The following is a 12,690-nucleotide window of genomic DNA, read 5'->3' as shown; positions in this document are numbered from 1 at the left end:
TGAAGAAATAAGCCTCCATTCCTGGTGAGACTGAGTCACTTCAAGGCACCCATGCTGCATGGTAATACTGGCTTTGCACCCTGCACAATGGCTCAGGTTTCTTTCTGGAGTCACAAAGCAAATAAAATTACTATTGGTTTCCTGATGCAGTTGTGAGGCTAAACTTGTGGAAATGATAATATTGCTAAGGTTTAGTTTTTTTTTCTGCCTTTAGGCAGTCTTTTATCAATTTCTGAGACTTTATTTCTCAGGCCCATAAAAAGAAGTTTTATTAAATTAGTTAAAAGGTTCTTCACTGAGAGCTCTAGGAATATGGTTTTGAATTGCATATTCATGAAATTTTAATCTATTTTTCCAAAGCAGGGCTATTGTCATGGAATACTCGTAAAATCTGTCCTGTCTTCACACAGGAGTACCTGTTCTGAATTTTATTTTTCCAACATTCACTAACAATTAATACAACTAATAATTTTTAAATTGACAATTACAACCTGACCATGAATTTTCTATATCTACAATGTACTTCATCAGAGATGGGCAACAATTGATCCATATGTGAATGAAGTTCAAAGCTGGTTCTCCTCTGGAAGCTTCAACTAGAATGCCCAGAATGAAAATCCAAGTTGCCCTAAGTTTCTAGCATCAACTCGTAAGATAATATTAAAAGTATAAATTAGGATCATTCTGGAATATGAAAAGTTATATTTTTATGTATGCTAGAGGTTTCTTTAGAAATGATGACACAATTTTAGTGAAATGAAGAGCTAAATTAATTTGTTTTATGACTATGATGACTAAAAACCCCTGAGAGTTAATTATTTATATTTTATCCTCTATTTCTATCGATATGTTAGGATAATACTAATAATATATGTTACTTTGAAAGAAATAGTGTTATATATCCTTTTGAATAAAATCATTCCAAAAAATACTTGTGGCCATCTCTCCTGTGTTGTATTATCATACAAAAATCCAAACTAAATTTAATCAACTTTTGATTGCTGGTAAATACAGTAAAGTGATATGTTAATTATTGAGCAAGAGAAAAGTAATCTCTCACAACCAGGAACAATCCTAGTAATATCAGCTAGGCTTTGGTGTTGTTATGAACTGGCCTGCAACCACATACAGCTAGCCCTAAATGTTTACCTCTTAAACATAAAATGTCAAAGAACATTAATATCAGACAAGGTCACTCTGATCCTGATGGATGAAAACAAAAACAGAACACTACATAATCATATCTCAACGCAGACAAAAAATGAACATTCTCAAGTTAGAAATTAACAAATATATCTCTCTCCGTGAAATGTAACAGAATACTTTTTTATAAAAATAAATTATACCATTACACTCAGTCTAGTATTTCCTTACAATAGACAAGAGTTTAAAAATACCCAATCATAGATTTACTTCAATTCTCGATAATGTACAGTTTGGAGGAGCAAAGCCCGATTTCTCCCTCTCTTCAACAAATAATAGAACAAATATTTTAAACTTATTGGTGTGGTCTAGTTGGTTTTTGACTGGTAGTCATTAACCTGATGTTGTTGGAACTTTGTATTTTTAACAGGATACCTTTGTGACATAAAGCTATGAAAAGTTCACTTCAGTAAGACATCAGTTTTCTGGGAAGACAGTGGTCTTTGACAATGAATCATATGATTAACTCAATCTGCTTTTTGAGTGTGTTTTAAATTAGATCTATGTTTCCTGGGCCAAGCTGGTTTATGATCTAAAGCTAACTTTCTCACTGTCATGTTCTAAAGAGAACTTTTCTACATGTAGCTTTTACTCTAGTAAGGAAAACAAATCTACACAGCATGATAGCTTTAGACACATTGTGGTTACTATATGAAGAAGATTTAAAAGAACAGAGACAATAAGAGCCAAATAACTGTATAAGTACCTGATTCAAGATTGGCCGTAATACAAATTTTGGTTCTCTTTCCTGCTGTTATTCTCTTAATCAAAGACAAACTATGAAAAACCTGAAAACTGTAAGAAAAGAAAAAGTTCAAACACCATTTTTAAATTCAAAGGTGTACACATTACAAACTTCACAGAGAACAAACAAATATAATTAAGAACTGATTTCATAAAAGATTAAAAAATCAATCTGATTTATAACTAATGAGGCAGTAACATGAGATAACCAAGGGGTGGAAGAAAAATAGACAGTTTTAGTTATTTCACTTAATTAAATAATAAATTTCCATTTTGCAGTCTTGTACAGAAATAAAATATGAAAACATGAGTAATTTTTGTGATTTTTTTTTCAAATTTATGGAACCAAACGTTTTACTACTTAACCCCTTTAAAATTTTATTTCCCAAACTACAATTTTGGCATTTAGTAGTTCATGAAATATCAAAAAAAAAATGTTTGGACAAGTAATAAGTAGCCCAAAGTAGCTCTTTTATAAAACAGTATAAAAATTCTCAATGAATTAAACAAATTTTAAGAATTTACTTTTCTTCAAATAAAACAGAATTGCTACTGGGAAAAAGTCTACTTACTGAAATCTACTTTGAATGTATGTGTATTTGAAAAACCTGTTTTTGTGGCTGGTTTACTTTGCATTTCACTTATAAACAAGTGTAATGAATTAGCATTAGTAAAATTGAGTGGGTGGCAAATGATAAGAATTATTTTGTCTCTAGGACTAAAGCAAAGTTAACTTTTTGTCATTTTCCCTTATTTTTCATATTTAACATGATGTTTACAGAAAATAATAGCAACACCCCTGATACATGGCAGTTCTGTCACAACTAAATCATTCCTTACGTATAAAATCTACAACAACTGATAATCTTTGAAGGTTGATTCACTCACTAGAATTTGTTTATTGATTGATCTATCTATCCATCTATCTATCTATCTTGTATTGTTTTGTAAAACTGGCAGGAATAGTTATTGTGCTGCAAGTACTTTGCTAACATTCTTTTCTATAAATAATATTACCAGCAATTTTCCGAGTCTCTTAGCATGACAATCTACCCAAGACTAAACGTTGTTTCAGAGAAAGTGGGAATTTTGCAGCTCTTGTCAATGAGCAGGAGTCACTAAAAGAGAAAACTCTGAAAATGAAATATGAGAAGCTTCAAATAGATCAGCTGAATTAACTGTATTATTGATTTTTAAAGCTTTTTTTATTTTCATTTTGGCCAGTTTATATGGTATTCTGAAATTCTGTTTTTGCTAATGCTATAAAAATTCACTTCAGGAGCATGATAGAAAGTCAGTAATACTTTAAGACTTTTATCACATTAGTAACTTTCTTATGATATTAGAAATTCAATAAAGGATAGAAAAGTCACTGATCCTATAGCTAAATTGCTAATATAATGCAGCACTTACCACTATGACATGAAATATGCATTTTACTCTGATGCTTTAAAGCTTTCAATTTTTCCTTTCTAGTCCTTTGAGGGACCTCTCCTTTTAGTGTATTTTTTATAACAATAAATATACAATAATGTGTAAAAGTTCACAAATAGTAAAACAGCAGGACATTGATTCTTTTCAAAGAGAAGAGAAAGGTCATCTAATAACTAATCATGCTTCTGGGCTTATATAGCAGAGAACTCATGTAGCCTAGAATACTTAAAATGACCAAAAAAATAAACTAGCAAAGCTTGGAAAACTAAAGTTTTAACAAGATCATAGTTAAAAGCCAGGAAGTATTTACTAACCAAAACTCAGTTAAGCTGTTTTAAAAAATGATTTAAATGATTAATATCACATAATTAATGCTCTAAACACATCACAATCTCCAGTACACATAGGCTTTATTAGAAAAGTGGGTGTCTGATACAGAAATTCCATAGGATGTGATAATTATTTCCATTTCTATTAATTAAGCAACATTTTAAAGAAATCATCCATGCCAAGGTACAAACATGTAATATGACCTGTGGCAGTAAGATATACTTTAATTACATATTTTCTGTGATTAAAATCCTCAATAGGTAAGATGTTACATACACTCATTACCACTTTCACTCATGAAATAACTGTGAAGCACTTACTGTGTGCCTTTAATGAGACACATTTCAATGTTCTTGGGATATAGTGTTGAACAAGACAGATAAAAGAAATGAGATATGTGAAATATCATAAATTAGTTTAAATAAGTTCTAGGAAATCAGTGTAAAAGCACTGACTGATAGAAAGTGATGAGTTTAGAAGTGTGGTCAGAGAAGACTTATCTGAAAAGATGACATTTCAAAGGAGACTTGAAAAATGAAGGCAAACTATTTATAAAGTGGAGAAAAATACTCAAACTAACAAAAAAAAACAAATTATGATTTGACTGGCGAGATATAACACATATAATAACGTTCAAATATAGATCTACTTTTAAAACAGGTTGAACTTACATGTTTATCAAGAGCTCTTTTTCCTGGATCTTTTCTAATATGAAAGTTATTTAAAAGGCATGTGAGTAGTGCATACAACATAAATACCTAGGGGAAAACGCCAGCAAGAAGCAAGCTGATCAGTGCCGCAGCGCCAGGCACTGGAAAGAAAAGGTGCTGCTGAGGTCAAAGCACAGAGCAGAGTGGAACTGAGAGAGAAAAATTGGGTAAAAATATTTTTTGAACCTCTTAGGCCCCAACAGTCTGTTTTTTTGCTATGAAAACCAGGTAAAAATTCTTTCAATTCAGCAGAAGATTGGAGTTTGCTTTCTGGAAAGCATGAAAAAAAATAATATGGCTTTGGTGACATCAAGCATGGCTGAGGGTGGACTAATCAATTGTACTATAAAGAATGGCACCAAAAAATTCTGCATAAAGAACAGTGAAAAGACAATGTTAAAAAGAAACAAAGCTTTGAAAATACTTAGGAAAAAAATAACGTTTCATCTGAATGATATTCATAGAAAACTACTTATCAAGATTACCACAAAACTTTTTCATATAAATGTATTTTTTTAATTACTTTCATGAAAATTTCCTCAAAAATTAATGGGCAAAGCTTTAAAAATTATGTATTGTGAAATTTATAAATTCACATTATAAATAAATACACATTAATCTTGCTGATAAGTCAGAATGAGGGCAAACAAATTTATTAATGTGTTCTTATATAAATATATTAGACTTCAATAAACCAAGGATGCATCTTATAACCTCTGGATTGTATTAAACAAATCAGAGGAAAAACTTTTTAAAGCAAATTCAACCCAAAATAATTAGCAAAAACAGAAAGTAAAAAATAGGCATGAAAAACAAAAAGCAAACAGTAAATTAATACATTTAAAATTAAATATAATCAGCAGAGGTCACATGAATTAATTATATGCTTTTATTAAAAGAAAAAGATTGTGGTATTGGAAACAAAAAATGAAATCCACGTATGTATTCTTTTGACATATATATATATATGCACAAAGGTTAAATGTGAAAGAAAAAATGTTGTTACACCAACAAGGGAGAGGAAGCTGAAATGCCATATTCATATTGCACAAGTGGACTTTAAAGTAATGAACATTATCAATGATTGAGACATTTCAAAATAATAACAATATAACAGAAAGATGAAACAATTCTAAGGATGTGTTTATTCTATAGCCTTAAAATATATAAAACTAAAATTTGAAGATTTATTTGTGAAAAACAAATACTTCAAAATATTCAAAATCTATCAGGAGACATTAATATGTATCTCTCAGTTGGTGAAAAGAATATTAATTTCAGTAAGCATATAAATGATTTAAACAATGCAAGCAAATTGACATATATAAAATATTACACCCAAAGCTACAGTACACATATTCTTTCTAAAAACATAGGAAATAGTTACCAAAAATTGATATTATGCTGGGTCATAAAATTCTGTTTTCTATGAACATAGAGAAATTATGTTAAACATTTAAAAATATTAATGTTTTAAAAACTTGGTTTCCATTTTCATTTGGATGTTTGGAAATAATTACTCTCAATTCCTCACCTGGAACAGAGCTAAAAATATAGGTGTCACCAACTCTTCTGAAATACATCAAAGGAGAGAGGTGACAGGGCAAATGGCTGACCCCAAAACTGGAGACACAGAAGAATGCCGACATGTCAGCTTAACAGGAAGAGAAGCTTCTACAGCCAATAGCTAGTAGGAATGCTTAAACAGCAGTGTATAATTGCTGAAGGTTGAATGTTGGCTAGCTTCAGAGTTAAAACATCAGGGAAAAAGATGAAGATTTTGGGGCCTCCCCCATGCCTTTGTGAGTTTTACCTCTAGGAGATTCACCAGGTTCTCTAAACAAAGATCAGAGAAAAATGACTGATTGGTTATAACAGGAAAAGCAAAGGAAAGCAACCACTTTGAAATATGTCCAGAACATTTTATCTTCAAAATGAAGATTTGCTCTCAATAAAAAATGATTTATCACAGACATAATAATTGACTTGTATAAAGGGCAGTTAGTCAACTCCAGCCATTTTTAGCCTTTTTATCTTACAAAAGATGAGGAGAAAAAGACTAAAAGCTCTCTTGAAGGGCACAGATCAGGTATTCTTGCCCATTATGAAGAAAAAAAAAGTGGTTATCACAATATTATAGAAGTCTTTCCCTCTCCAATACCTTAAAACCACATCTGCAGTACTCCAGTATCATGACAATGGATTAAACGTGAGGAAACTATGAAACACAAACTGTGTGAAAAGGAGTTTCAAAAACAACAATACAAATATAATAACACACACAAAAACAAAGACAACAGGGGAGAAAAAAAACAAGGACAGTAAAGGAAATCGAAGCCTCTGATACCAGAAGTTATACTGAACATTAAACACTGCATGATTCTTAGCAAGATAAACAAAAATCCTCACACTATATTTACCTTTTTTTTCTTCTTACCCAATACATCACATCTTGTTTTCAATGAAAAATTATAAGACATGGTAAAAGGCAAGAAAACAAGAGAAAAGGCAATAATTCAGAATCAGATATGGCAGAAATTTTGGAATTATTAAACAGAGAATTTAAAGTAACTAGGATTAATCTGCTAAGTGTTCTAATGGAGAAAGTCAACAACACGCAAGAATAGATGAGTAACATGAAGGAAAGATGCAAACTAATAAATAATCAAAACAAATTGCTAGAAATAAAAAAAAAAACTGTAGCAGAAATAAAGAATGTGTTTGATAGGCTCATCAGTAGACTGGACTAAGCTGAGAATAGAATTAGTGACTTGAAGATATGTTAGTAGAAACTTTCCAAAATGAAAGTCAAAGTGAAAAATGAACTCAAAAATGCAACAGAATATTCATGAACCATGGGATTATTACAAAAGTTCTAAATATGTGTAATGGCAATACAAGAAGAAGAACAAAAATATAAATGAACATAAAAATTATTTTAAGTAATATTGACTGATTAAAATAATCATAATAACCAACACCAAACTATATATCCAGGTAGCTCACATCAAAGAAGACAAAGCAAGATAAATCCTAATAAGTTACCTATACCAAAGCATATCATATTTAAAATTTAGAAATCACTTTATCTATAGAAAAATGATAGAGAAAAAAAAAATCCCACCAACTTAAGGGTTCTGTGTCCGGTTAAATTATTCTTCAAGTGAAAGAAAAATATTTTCCCAAATGAACAAACACTGAGAAAATGTGTCACCCACCATAGGCCTGCCTTGCAAAAAGTGTTCAAATGAGTTTTTTTCAGAAGAAAGGAAAATGGTATAGATAAGAAACTCATATTTACATAAATTAAAGAAGAGCATGAGAGAAGGAATATCAATGTAAAATAAAATGTTTATTTTTTTAATTCCTAACTGAATTGATAGAATTTTTTTTTCAAAACAATAAGAGCAACAGTATATTGGGATATTATTCCTTTTGGACAAGTTAAATGAATAACAGCAATGTTACAAAGGAAGGGAGATAAGAATAGGGAATAATCTGTTATAATGTACCTGCACTATTTATAAAATGACATAATGTTTTTGTAAAATGGACATAGATTAGTTGTAAAGGTATATTACAAGCTGTAGGGGACTTGCTAAAAATAAAAAAAAAATTAAAGACATACTTGATATGCTATGAGAGGAGAGAAAAGGAAATCATGTAATGTGCTCAACAAAAGCAGAGAAGGCAGAGAAAAGTATTTAAAACGACCACAAAAATAAGTGCAACATATAGAAAAGTTAATAATATGATAGACATTCATCCAAATATATCAATTATCAATTGAAATGGAAATGCTTTAAATAACCCACTAAAGAGAGACAGAGAGTAAACTAAAAACAACACCTAAATATATCTACAAAAATATTTCTTTAAATATAAAAATGCAGGCAGATTACAAGAGGACAATCATATACCATGCTAACATTAGTTAAATAAAAGATGTAGTAGCTATATTAATTTCATACAAAATAAACCTCAAAACAGGAAAAATTATGAAGGCTAAAGAGGTGCATTTAAAAATGATAAAGTGGTCAATCCTCCAAGAAGATATAACAATCCTTAATATGTACTGGCCTAATAACAAAACATCAGATATTGGAGTAAAAAACCAATAGAACTGCAAGGAGAAATAGATGAATCCACACACTTATAGTCTGCTGGTTATATTATAGGATAATTGGGCATCTACATGCAAAAGCATGAATCTATGCACAGATCTCTTTAACCTTTCACAAGTTAGCTCAAAATGGACCATATCTCTAAATTTAAGGAATAATTTTCACTTTTACTCCAATTTATAAACAGATATATGTCATTAGTCCTCTACTGACATGTAAAATGCTAAGTTATCTTCCGTGATATCTTCTTTATCATGTTGCCTTTCCAAATTTGTCTCTGGTAAATATATTAAATTTATATTTTATACCCTACATTTCATTCCTCTACTTGCCTATTTTACTGATTTCTGATTCTTCTCTGAAGAAAGAAAAAGAACAGAGGAAGAATGAGATTGGAAGGAAGAAAGGAGGGATATGAGAGAGAGAAAGGGAGAGAAGAGAAAGAAGAGCAGACAGAGAGAGAAAAAGAGAAAGAGAGAAGGAAAGAAAAACTTGGAGGTCTCTACTGAATTTGGACATATCTAATATCAAGAGGAAGTCGTCACTTAAAAAATGTGATGGGAAAAAGGCAAGTCCTAGAGGTCAATCATTATTAAACATTCTGAAAAATATTTTATTCTATCTATAAATTCTTTCCTACAATTTGGAGTTTCCCAATCTAAGCTAATACCAATATAATTATCAAACAAACTTCATGTTTGTATTCCCCTGGAGATAAAGAGTTATGGAACAGCTGCCTCACGGTGATATCGTTACAATCATCTTTAATCATCTTTACCAAATCCAAACATAGACACATGGATAAGGGAACTCAAACTCCAGGTAATGCACAGAATGAGTCAATTATGATTCTTCTAGTTGCAAATGATAGAGAAACTAAACTCAATTTATTACATTTCAGTTTATTGGCTCTCATAAGCATCAAGTGTCAAAGACAAACCAAGATGAACACTAAAGTGGTAAGGCCTGACTGTAATCTGTAATATACTATTGCAATAAGTAAAAGAATCAAGTTTAAACTGAACTCAACCTTGATTTGTACAGAGGTGACTTCAGATGATTTTAAAGGGAGAACAAGAAAATAGGGAGGTGGATGAACAGGGGCTGAGTAGAGTAAGGGAAGTGACAAATTAAAAAAGTAAGAAGATGGGGGTGGCCCATGTGAATTCATCTGGATTCATTTACTAACTGGTGCTTATTAAAATTAAACTTCTACCCTTCTAGAAAGGCTGGGAGACAGGAGCCCTATCAGGTGCTGGCTGGAATAGACAGTTAATTCTTTTAGCACTTTGAGTTCTCTCAGACAGGCACTTTACATTGAACTCAAGTCATCCTTGAGATGCAGCCTTGATCTGTTAAAAATGATGTTAGTGTTTTGTTCAAGTCATTATAGACCAAGGTTGAGGCCTATTTGAGAGAGGGCTCTGAGGAGCCTGGCAAGAGATTGGAAACAGACAATCTTTGTCACAAGTCAGAGAAAGAACTATCACCCATGGCTAGACCAAGCAGCACAAATGACAACAGCAGTTTATTTTTCTCTATCCCACAGCAATGTTTCTTTGTTTAGGTTCCCTCCTAAGCAAGGTAATTCCTCTTGGTGACTCCTTGAGCACCAAGATTTTCTCATCACTAGCCTCAGTAACTCCCATGCAAGAGTGTCTGCCTCTCTCTAGTCACTGTATGGGAGGCAACATTTTATCTTTACCCTCATGTTTTTTTTCCCCCCCTCTGGGCCTGAGAATTAAATTGACACCAGAAAGACTGCCAGGAGAAAAGCCTACAGTTTTTTTTCATACAAGCTTTACATGGCAAAGGAGCCTGCATAAGAAAATGAAGACCCAAAGACACAGTTAGAATTGAACATGTATACCCAATTGGTCAAAGAGTAGTAAATAATGAAAATGGAAAAAGGCAAAGGAGCTTATGCTAGAGTAGTAAATTGGATAGTGAGATGACTGAGAATATAAGGCTTACTTCAGTAAGGTTTCTTGATCCTGGATTCCCTTGGCCTTGATGTCCCAACTTTGATAAGAATGATACCTTCCTTTTGCTATAGGGAGGCCATTTTTCACATGAGAATATCCTGCTTTTAATAAACAGGAGAAAGTCAGAATAATCACCTTGTACCTGTCTCACTTCTTGTACCTGCTTTTAAATCAACATAGTCCATGCCAGGTGGCATATTTTGGGGTGGTATGACCTTAACTCCTTCATTATTCAAGCAAATTTTCCAAGAAATAGCACTGATTAACTCCCCGAAAAATATCAACCATTTATAAACTAAAATACTCTCAGTGATGAATGTGATGTTCTTGTTGGCAGAATCTATCTCTCATGACTAGCCCTGGATCCAGAATTGCAGTCTCACCCTACCTAAATTATGTGACCTAAGTGGGGATAAATAGTTATCATAAAGAAAGTTATTCTATTGTCAATAAAAGGGAATGGGATGCTTACCAAGAAGCATAATATGCCCAGTAAACTAAAAGAGTACACCTTATTTTTCTGATTATTACATATGCCATTCCATAAACAAAGATGGATTATAATGTGCAAAAGACCATACATACAAGGCAGTGGCCACAGAGAGAAGACATTGGTTTACATGTGAGAGTGGCATAAGTACTTAATCTTGGCAGGAGGACTTAAATTCAGAGAGTTATAACTAGGCTACACATCTTTTCAGTGATCATATTTTCATGTTTTTAAAAAGATAAATGTAATACAACATATTTTCCTAGCTGGTGTTCTGCAATTCCATATTTCACATTGCTTTTCATTCTTAAACCTGAATTTTGGTGGCTATTAGTCTATAGTCTTAAGTAACTGCTTTTCTATACTTGAAATATTTGTAAATGACTTAAGAAATCAAAATCCACATGATATCTGTTGCTCACAGTGAGAACATTACTCATTCACTTTTATTGTTCAAAATAATTTACATTTGACATAGAGACAATTAAGTACAGACATAATAAAAAATAATCACATAATTAAATATTCTTCACAGCACCAGAACGCTTTAAAAATATTACTGCAGGAAGTTGGCATCACAGTGTGAGAGCAATTTTAACAAAGTAATACAAAAGGTGATTTTAATGTTTTTAACCTCTTTTTCAGGTGTGAGAATATGCTTAAGGTTAGGGGAAAAATAACCATGTTTTCTTATTTTCAATTTCAATATTTAAAAAATTTCATCTCCTATTTTTAGAGAATGTATTTGAAAGAAAAAAATAGATTATTGTTGAAATTCTAGTGTTTCAGTGGATGAGGATAATACATAAGTAGTAGTGATGGATTATATTAATGTAAATTCTTTACTGCTGGGAAGCTTGGTATTCTGCTGAGAGACATTCAGATCTAGCCTACAACCTGGCTGTAAAGACATTTTGGAGGAAGGTTTGAGATTCGTCATGAGGTGTCAAATAGGAGTGGGGTAGATATTGGGATGGTGTTTCACTTTGGAAGCAACAATTCTAGAAAAATACAAAGCTTCTGGTTTAGTTTCTTGCTTGTGGACTGAATTGTTTTTCAATTTATTTAAAAATTCAATTTTTGTAAAATCTTTTGATATGGTGACTCCATAATATATACTGACAACATGACTCTTAACACCTCTGTACGTTTTAAACCATATTCATTTTAAACCATATTCAACTTGGTATTGAACATAACTAAAAACATGTCTCAACATAATAATCAATTTTATTATTTTTTATTTTACTTTAAGTTCTGGGGTACACGTGCAGATCTTGCAGGAATGTTACATAGGTATACACATGCCATGGTGGTTTGCTCCCTCCATTCCCCCATCACCTACATTAGGTATTTGTCCTAATGTTATCCCTCTGCAATCTCCCACACTCTGCTATCCTTCCCATAAGCTCCCAACCCCAACAGACCCCAGTGTGTGGTGTTCCCCTCCCTGTGTCCATGTGTTCTCATTGTTCAACACTGACTTATGAGTGAGAACATGTGGTGTTTCGTTTACTGTTCTTCTGTCAGTTTCCTGAGAATGATGGTTTCTAGATTCATGCATGTCCCTGCAAAGAACATGAAATCATCATTTTTATGGCTGCATAGTATTCCATGGTGTTTTTGTGCCACATTTTCTTTATCCAGTCCAGCACTGATGGGCATTTGGG

General features: G+C 32.1%; 1 pseudogene across 1 annotated transcript in view; it reads right to left on the bottom strand.

Annotated features, from left to right (window-relative positions):
• Positions 1 to 1,908: 1,908 nt before the first annotated feature.
• Positions 1,909 to 12,690, bottom strand: part of LOC100409086 (methyl-CpG-binding domain protein 1-like) — a 141,320-nt pseudogene continuing 130,538 nt past the window's right edge. Inside the window, exon 5 of the transcript XR_013532562.1 lies at positions 1,909 to 1,998. The product of XR_013532562.1 is annotated as a methyl-CpG-binding domain protein 1-like (transcript). The remainder of the gene's footprint in view (positions 1,999 to 12,690) is intronic.

The sequence above is a fragment of the Callithrix jacchus genome, chromosome 2 (assembly GCF_049354715.1).
Source record: "Callithrix jacchus isolate 240 chromosome 2, calJac240_pri, whole genome shotgun sequence".
Taxonomy (NCBI): Eukaryota; Metazoa; Chordata; class Mammalia; order Primates; family Cebidae; genus Callithrix; species Callithrix jacchus.
This window is presented reverse-complemented; position numbering and strand designations above follow the sequence as displayed.